Raw genomic sequence first — 9924 nt, 5'->3', positions numbered from 1 at the left:
GGAGAGAGCCGCCCCGAGCTTCCCCCCGGCGCCATAAGTACGGCGCACGACGGAAGGAGCTGAGGAGAAGGGAAAATCCCGTCGCCATCTTGAGTGCGGACTCTGGTGAGACCCCCACTGGGTGAGGGGAGCCGCCATCTTGGGAGTGGCAGGCGGCCAGAGCCACCATGTTGGGGGTGGCCCGAGGAGGGGCCGCCGCCAGAGGCGGGAAAGCGCCGTGAGGTGGGACCTGGCGTCGAGCTGTCACCTCACACGACGCCCTGCCCTCGGCTGCCCGCTGCAGAGAGACACAGCCAGCCGGTTCAAGTACCTTGCCATTTTATTCACTGTGTTCATTCGTCTCTGGTAGATACAGTTTTAAGAGTCAGTCACTTTTTAAGGGGTCTGCCCAATTTATCTCCTGCAGTGACAGACAAGACCCTGTCAGGCCACCAGCCCCCATCCCTTCCTTTTCGCTTCAGTGTATAGTGAGGGATGGCACAGGTCTTGTACAGGTGGGACTGGGGGATGATCCCCACACAGGCCAGTCATCAGCATCCTTCATCCTGTGAATAGATCTCTCAATATCTACAGCTCATTGCTCTGGCTGCTAACTCTTATTTCTCCAGCATGCCCTACCTGAGAGGTGGATAGGGTCCAGGGAAGGAAGAGGAGAGGGAAAAAATACCACACCAGTCAAGAGCCTGCGAAGCCTGCAGTGTCAGCAGATGATAATGGACAGTTTATAGACGACAGGGGAGATAGTCCCTCCTCCAGCATCTCCTCACATTTTAGGAATCCATTCCCAGGTTACCTCATGAGGAGAGAATCTTCTTGTAGTACTTTACAAACCTCTGACCAATAAATTCTGCATTCTGGCAGAATTAGTAAATGGATATCTGACTGATGTAGTTTCTGTTTCTCCACCAACTTGTGATGTGGAGAGAGTGAGAGAAAATCCATAGCCTGTAGGTCAGGAATATGAAAAAAGGGTATTCAACATATGTAAGGTACTATATGTCCTCTGTTACTATAGTGTCTGAGTGTATTTATTCTTGCACAGCACAGTAATGCGATGCTGGTATTCCTATTTTACTATTTGGAAGCAAAGGCAATGGGTGTCTCAGCAACATCTCTGAAATCATAGAAGTATGGTGGAACAGGGAAAAGGGGTCTCCCCATTCCTAGGCTAAATATCCTCTCCCATCCTGTTGTGTTATGGGCTCAAACCTGTGTTCATAATCTTAGAAGGTATAGAAAACTATTTAGAAGTAGACACTAGCAGAAATAGTTTAAAAACCCCATCAAGAATTTCCTAGTTGGTTGCAGTTACACATAAATGGGATCTTTGTGCTCTGAAGACCAGCAGTTTACAAAAATATTTCAGAAAGGATGTGTTACACAAATTGCTGTGGAGACCTGTTCATAGATAAACCTAATGGACTGTTTACTGGCCTCTCAGTCTCTGCTGATGTCAATATTAGTATAAGATTTCTAGGAGCCAGTTCTTAATTAGCAAACAGGTTTGCATCTCCTGCCTTCTAAAGGAGCTTTAATCAGCCCTTGTTTTCCCATAGGACAATCTACCATACTACCACAATTGCAGTTCATTTCATTGAGCATTTCAGCTAGTCTTAGCTTCTTTTCCATGAGAAAGTTAAGTTGTAGCAGGTCTCCAAAATCACCACCTCTGGTTTCTTTGCTACCTAGAACTTATTATGGAAATGAATAAAGATACTTGTGGCAGGAGATCAAACGTTAAGAAAGTCTTGGCCTGTGAAACAGTCACTGTAGGACAGCCGTATGCAATACTGAGGATTGCTCTTACCTGCAGAAAACAGCATAAAGGCTTCTCTGTTCACAGAGTTTCCATCCTTGTCCAGGAAATGACCAGGGTTAAACTGTCAAGGACTCTCCCACTGCTCTTGATCATACAGGACAGAAAATATGTTGGGGAAAACGAAGGTGTCCTACTTGAAAGACAAAATGAACATACAAAGATCTTTTTCACAGAGTCAAAAACTAATGACATAAATTGCCAAGATATCAATTGCTGTCTTAAAATTGCCCAATGCAACTGCCAACTAATTATTAGGGGGTGAGAAACAGGGTCACACTGCTATCTCCTACAGATTGGCTTATTTAGAAATTACTAGGCACTCTTAAAGATTGATTTTAGAGCACCAGAGGATGCAGTAATTACAGTAATCAGAAACTTTGGAAAAAAACCACTGAAATGAAGGCTTCACACTGATCCAAGCCCCCCAATTTTGATCTTGATTTTCTCAAAGAAATCTTCCCCTAAAGACACGTAGGTCTTATCCGTTGGAGAGAACCACCTACATGAGGTTGGATATGGATTTAAAGTATTCTGCTGATACAATGAATTGCATATACAGACACTGTTTTTCTAGAGGTTCTGTGTTTTTTATATTTAGCTTGTACCAGTTTAAAAGAAGCCTAGCATCATTACCGGTGATTATTTATACTGGTCTAACTCTTGAAATTCTGTACAGAAAAATGGTAAAAGTAACATCTGTGCAAAAGGAAAGGGAAACTGAGTACAGGATTCACAGTGAAGAATTCCTCATGAGTTGTTCAAGCTCACCTTTGGGTAGTTTTGCAGCCTAGGACAAAATATAAACACAACATGTGGTGTTTAAACCAGTGAGAGGGATCTATTGCCTGGCTTTGCTTTGTTTAAGGATTGTCCCCAAAGCTTAGTGGCATTAACATATGTTAGCAATAGGGAAGCCCTGCAGTGCAGTGTCCTGTGTGCACACAAACCCTATTGCACTTATCCTGCTCTAACACGTAATCTCATGTAGAACTGCATTTTTGTATGGCAGGACTGTTTAATCCTTATGTTCAATTCTACAGGATGGACCAATGGCAGCATCCAGCCCTTCCTGAACTCATCCTGCAGACTAAAATGACTAATAACGTGTATTCAAGAAGGCAGCTGATGCATAGACTCTATGCAGAAACTCAAAATTCCCAAGACACCTTACACTGCAGGATTAGGGCAGCTGAGTCAACTGCATATTGCCATGCCACGAGCAAGGACAGCAACATGTGTAAGTGCAGATACACACATTTCTCACCTTGTACTTCCAGATGTACCATCATAGAGAGCTCAGCATAAAGCGATAGTGGTGTTGTCTGAGCCTGCTATGAAGAGATCTGTGATTGCTTGCACCATGTTGGTTCCTCTGAATGTAGAGAGTGGGTCACCCTTTGGCTGCAGATATGAGTCAGACAGTGAGATTTAAGACTTTTAAAAGCATGACAAATCTCCAGTAACAGAGATTTGTTTCATCACAGAGTCCATACTGAGTTAATGAAGCTGATAAGACAGCAGCCATGTAGCTCTGTTAAAAAAATAATCTTGCTGACTGAGGAAGACAGTGTACAATAAGCTTTCCTTCAGTCTAGGGTGGAACTTTCTCTGTGGTGACTGACAAGGAACATCCTCAGTACCTTCACAAAGTAGTTTGCTTTTGAGATTGAATTCAAATAAAGAAATACCTCAACAGTCTCTCAGAAGGAAAAGGAAGTAGCAGTGCAGCTGAAAATATCTTAACTACAATCATTTTAATATGTTGCAGCTGCACAAGAGTCAATTACTTGTTACCTTTAACATCTGAGCTAGGTATGCACCAGTGGAGTTCTGTCGCTCTGCAGGCACCCAAATCTTCTGGTGGTTCCTGATCTCATCCTTAATAAGTGTTCATAGTTCCTGCAAGTGTGTTAGTGCCACCAGCAGTCTCATTAGCATAGTGCTGAAGTACCTCGACAGTCATGGGAAAGTGTCATAGAGCTACACCTGGAAATACAAGCACAAGGAACATGGTGACATCTTGGCTTCATAGTGCATTTAAAGCCTGAATGTTCACAGCTGAACCGTGCCTAACTGTTGCTATGGCCCAGATGTATTACTTGGCTGGCTATAGGAAAGGAATGATCACTTAAATTTTTAAAAAATTATCTTGGAGAAGAAGCGTATGAAGGAAAGTTACCATACACTTAACTTTCCAGGTTGCCCACTCTCCATTAGTAACTTTCAGATTTGGGGGATTTAAACGTCCTTGAGTACAGTTTTACTTATGTTTTCTAAGTGGTCTTTCCCAAATGACCTGTTCCCTTCTAAATCTTAAGTCAACACTTGGCTGTAGCTCTACAAAGCCACAACCATGTTAGCCTGTCCTGTTTTTTCTGGATAGTTCTTGCAGCCCAATCTAACACAGGAAATCAGAGCTATTACAAAACCCTTCAAGGCACAAGCTAAGAGGAAAAACCTGATTCTGGCCCCAGGGCAAACTTGATGCTGAATAATATCAATGTAAAGTCAGATCAGTCTCTCTGAAGGGAGCTATTACAGGAGATTCAGTGGGCCTGAAGACAAAGCAAGCCAGAAATGGTTGCGGAGGGATCATTATTGCGAAAGCAGAGGACAGAAGTGAGTGCTGGTTTTAGCAGAGTTCAGTGTTTATTTAAGAGCTTTTCTTCCTGTCTGTGCATTGGCAAAGAACTACCGTTTCATGCCACAGCTCACTGAGGGGTGCTCTCAGGCTTTGATACAGTTACAGGGAACGGGACAGTCCTTGGAATTCTGCCATGTCCCGGGAGCCTTGGAGCAGCCTCTGGCACATGGCAGCCTCTGTAGAGAAGCAGTGTCCAAAAAGCGCATCAGCAATCAGGTTGTTGATGGAAGAAGGGGGTGGGACAGAGAGATCCATGCCTACAAACAAAGCAAGCTGTATCATTAACTTCTTTTATAGGCTATGACTCTTCGTTACACTGAGGTCCCACCCAGCCTGCTCTTGATTTGCATGGGATTACACAAACAGCTGAGCCTGCAGGAATCAAGATGCAGGAGTCTAACTGGGAGATCATTCTTCAGGTGCCTTTACAAGGAGTGAGGGAAAGGCTTCACCGTATAGAAAAGTGCCTAATCAGCCCAATTTAGGAGTCTCTTATCTGTCACTTTCTCCCATAAAGGGTTAGCATGAAAGCAATCAGTCAGGCATGATGTTCCAGCCAAGTGCAAAATGAATTGCGAAAGCATCAGCTGTGTAAACTTCCCATCGAACCTACTGCAGAAATTGCAACTTCCAGTAGAAAAAGCAGGGTTGGAAATAAGGAAAATGACCCCATGTCGTGATCACATATGGATCTGTATTTCACCTCTTTCTCTGGCAAAGACCTCAATCAGGCAGCAAGCTTCCTCCTGGATCCAGGCTTCCAGGCTTTTCTTCCCTAGTCTCAGAGCCATCAAGCTGAACCGTCTGCTGCTTCCAGGTGTGCCCATTGGCAAAGATGATGCCTGCAACAAAATGGAGAAGGACTGTGGAGAAGTATGGGACTGGCATCTCCATAAGCAGGACTGGTAAAATCATAGTGGTTCCAAGATTTACCACCATGAGTTTGGAAGGATCCCTGGCCATATTTATATGGGGAATCAGAGGTGTTGATGCTGTTTTTTCACACCTACTTGATCCTTTTTGTAGGAAATAATTTTCATGCCTGTCTTTCCTTTTCTGCTTCTTTACCTAGAACCGTGCCCTCAACACACGCTGGATCCTGCTAGCTGACATTTTTACAGTTTTACACCTTCTACTCTACTGCAAAGACTTCTTGAGATAGCCTGGGAACATGCTCAGTAACCAAGAATTGCCCAGGCTATGCAAGTATATAAATGGGAAACACATTAGTTTTGTGTGCTGAATGTATATTTGGAGCCCAGCGTTTGAGAAGGACTTGCAGCAGTGGTTCTACAGCATTCATCTTACGGCCAAGAGCAGCTCTTCTTGAAAAGAGGCATTAAGAGTAGATACAGTCATTGTACCAAACCCCATTCTCTGAACAGCTTGTTCTGCTAAAAAAATTTCCATATACACAACAGAAAGTATCCTAGAGGCCTCCTTTGACATCGCTAAAAAAGCATGCCACAGGTCTCTCACAAAATTATTCTGCATGCCCAGTCAGGGCATCCTTCACCACTTGAAATTCATTTAGCAAAATCACTGGTGTTTTTCCTAGCCGGAGTGTGTATGTATTTTCCATATGTCCTGGTCACCTAGAGAGACAATAAGACACATGATGACATAAAGATACAAGACATTTACAGAGAGGCCCTTCCACATCTCAGTGACACTCTTGGGCCAGAGCTCAAAGACCATTTCTGTTATGTAAGGGTTGTTTTGCACCTCTTGGCATCACACAAGAAAGGGGTGGGAGAAATTTCATCCTGCTGTCAGGAAATAAAAGAGGTTGGAATCATGTTTCACTATTAAAATCTTAAAAGGCTCTCACTGTTATTAATGCATTGCATTATTATTTATGGCTGGTCTTATTCCTGTATCTGCAGTGTATATAGCCATCAGTGCAACAACCGTGTCATGTTACCCAGAAATACTTCAATGGGATTTCTTCCATTTACATTACCCCACCAGAGGTGATTGATGGATACTGCAAAATCATAAATATTGCTTCTTTTATCTTTCCATGTTTATTTGTTTTCCAATTGTACAGCTTTTTCAGTGTATCAGTACTTACACAAGGACCAGCCTTCATCATTAAAGTATAAATTATAGTTGTAATTAACACATGCAGCCATTAGATGGTAATGTTTGCTCACCATTGCACAGAGCACTGTGCTTGTGAAATCTAGCACCGTGAGGCAGTTAGCCAAACTTTTCAAGCATAGCCATTGATCTTCAGTATCTCATTTGAGATGTGTTGAGTATCATGAGCTGCCTGGGAGGTACTTAGCTCCTGCACATCCTCCTGACTGCTGCGGGAGTTCAGGTTCTCAGTAGCTGTGCAAATCAAGTCTCTGGCACCTGTAAATTAGAGACCAGTTTTAAACTCTTTGACCCCAGGTGGCTGAGAAAGACCTAATTGCACAGGGGGGGGGAAGACGAGATAGTGCTACCTTGCTCAGAGATTTAGGATTTTGGATAGGAACATCATCAGCTAGCCTGTAACTGTATGGGATAGGAGGTAAGGATTTCCGAAAATCTGTTTCAGGGATTTTAAAGTATGAAGCAGAGGGATGAATAAAGATCATGCCTGCATATATTTTTGGTGTTACATATATTTGTATATGTAACACCAAACCATATGTAACTATATATACATTTATGTAACTATATATATAATGTGTGACCTTTTTCTGACCAGTTGCAGCTCTTTGGTAATATATGATGGACACTTGAAAGATGAAAAGGCATATTTCTGCTCTAGGGGTTTTTGGGGAACTGGTGAAAACATGCTGTTTGTAAAGCTGTGAAGAGTTGGACTAAGCACAGTTTCCACATGTGTCCTGGCTTCTGCAGTTTGCTCTTCAGAATCCAGTGGTAACATCGTGTAGCTGAACTCTCATATGTTGCCCTAGAACAACCATAAGCAGGACTGCTTCTCCCTAGAGGTGGATGCAGGCCTCCTCTGCTATTTTTGGAAACAAAGAGGTAGTCAGGGATTCTGAAATACGCTGATCATACTGAAAACGCATGCAAATATGACCAGGCACCTTGTTACTGTCACTTGCTGTGAGCAATGGCTGTTTTCTGTAGGGAAGAGTAATCTGAAGAATGGTTTTCACAGCAGTTGGAGTGCAGTCTTTTGCCTTAATAGCCCAAGTAAGCTGGAGAAGGAAGAAGAAACAAGTGCTTGAATCCCTGAACTGGATTCTATCTAGTACTCAAACAAACTGCAGAGCCTGTATTTTCTTCTCAATGCAGAGGAAAATAGGGAGCCTCGATGGTGCATCTTGTCTTACCTCCCAGGCTTAGTGACTCTCCTTACCAACGTTGCTGCATTTCCCAGGATAGCCAGAGATGGGGTCATGGCGTGAATCCTGAGCTTGAATCCTTCCTGGCTCCTCCTCCAGCAGCACATGGAGAAAGGGAAGGGTCCTGTGGGTCCTGTTTGGCAGCTGCAGTGTGTAGACCACATTAAGGAATACCAGCAACATTACTAATCTCTTCCTTGTGCACCTCTACACTGTCCAAGAAAAAAGCCAGAAAGCCAGTGTGTTGATACTGTACCAAATAATACAATACAATGTCACCTCGGTGCAGTTCTGTGCAGCTGCTTGCTTATGTGGTCAAATGGATTAAGACTTTAATTTATGCACTTGGTTGTTTTGCAGTGCACATCAGCTCTGATGATTACTGACACTTGCAACACCCTCCCAAAACAAGCAGAACTCTGGGGAAGTTGGCAATATTCACAAAATAAGGGCTACATGATTCAGTCCTCAAGCAAATAAGTTTTGCTTTCTGCCTCTCTTTGATAAGTTTTGCTTATTCTTCCCCTTTCCTTTCCTCCCTCCTTGTAACTTGTACTGTAGTAACAGGATTCCTCAGGCATTGTTTTTGACGGGGTGACAGTTCAGTGATTTACACCATTTGCAACTGTTGCTACAGGCCCTTTCCACTCACTGCTAATCCTCTCTACAGTCCGACAGGGAGACACAGGGCTTGAAGTTCTGCCTAGAAAGCTCACAGTTCAAACTGAAGCCGGGAAGGAGCAGAAAGATGCTTTTACATTCTAGCCAAGGATAGATTCGGAGTCTGCACCTGAACTATTCATAAAACTACAAAAAGCATCAGTACCTTCAAGAGTGTTTCACGGTGAATTTGGAAGTCCGGTGTCCACAGTTTGCCAGTTAAGGGGAGAGGTGTTGGTCCTGGAGGCAGCTTCCTTTGGGTCCTCTGGGTGTTCAGGAACATCAGAGAAGTCCAGACACAGAGAAAGACAAGAACACCCACGAAATTTGACTTTTAGGAAACATTGCTGTCCTCATGTCCCTCCTCACTCTGCTGTGACCTGCTAGCCCTAGAGCCACCAGATCCACACTCCCACAGCCATTAGTCCTGTTGGAGCACTTGGACAGCACAGGCAAATTAACCATGGCTAGTCCCAAACAAATGCAGTTGGGCCGCAATGGAGTACGTCCCTTGAATGGTGCACAGAGTGAGCAGGAAGAATGGATTGGGTGAGCTGAGGTGGGCCACTTCTCAGCTGTCGTAGTGAGAACAAGGCTGGTACCCTGGTCTGGACATTAGCTTAGACTTTAAAGACCTGGTTCAATTCCCTGCTGTGCTACAGATCTCATCTGTGATTCTGGGTAAGCTGCTTCATGGAGTTTCATGTTATACGAGTCTGTAATCTACCTATAAGCAAGATGCCTTGAAAACAAATAGTCCCATTCCCTTATTTTCCCTTTCACCAGGGTTGGATCTAGTAACTACAGAGTTATAAAGTGACTGAATCAATTTGGCTGATCTGGTGGAAAGCCTTTCATTTTTAGTCACAGCAATAGTTTTCTGCTGGCTCAGCAGTCTGAACACGCTCACCTGCTGGCTGCTGTCTCACTAAGCGGAGAGAGAACATGGCCAAGGACAAAAGAGGCAGGACCACCCCTTTGGCAGGCTCATTGATCATTTTAGCTGCAACACAAATCTTTGTCTGTATCATCTCTGCTTCAGAGTACCTCCTACTTGAGCTCCTAGGGCTGTTGCTGTCACAAATACATTCCCAGTTAACCACTCCAGTGACAGTAGACAGAGAACTACCCTGTACAGAAATTATATTACACTCTCTGCTGATTGTTTCCTTCTAATGCACTAAAACATTCTCAGCTAATACCCTAATAAGATTTTATAGGTAGTAAGTGTATGGATTGCTCAGGGATGAAGAGACACAATAGTGGGAGAACTTTATGGAAGACTAAAATCAAATCTAATAAATGTGATATTCTTCAGAAACACTGTGAAAGACAACGAAGCATTGCAAAACACTTCCAGAGACCATGAAAAACAGCCCAGGAATTGCCAGCATTGTTATCTCCCCCAAATTATACCTTTCTCTAAGTCATTTTTTAGTTTTGTCAATCTTCAGCATCAGGAATTTGAAGGACTTTCGGGGTGTCTGCCA

At 43.5% G+C, this 9924-nt stretch overlaps 1 long non-coding RNA gene across 1 annotated transcript; it reads left to right on the top strand.

The window, feature by feature from the left end:
- The first annotated feature begins 5 nt into the window (after positions 1-5).
- LOC141947483 (uncharacterized) lies at positions 6-6293 on the top strand. Its single transcript, XR_012630140.1, has 3 exons — positions 6-105; positions 2860-3056; positions 4761-6293. It is a non-coding gene; the product is annotated as an uncharacterized LOC141947483 (long non-coding RNA).
- Positions 6294-9924: the final 3631 nt, after the last annotated feature.

The sequence above is a fragment of the Strix uralensis genome, chromosome 9 (genome assembly GCF_047716275.1).
Source record: "Strix uralensis isolate ZFMK-TIS-50842 chromosome 9, bStrUra1, whole genome shotgun sequence".
NCBI lineage: Eukaryota > Metazoa > Chordata > Aves > Strigiformes > Strigidae > Strix > Strix uralensis.
The sequence above is the reverse complement of the archived record's forward strand: the minus strand, read 5'-3'. Positions and strand labels throughout refer to the sequence as shown.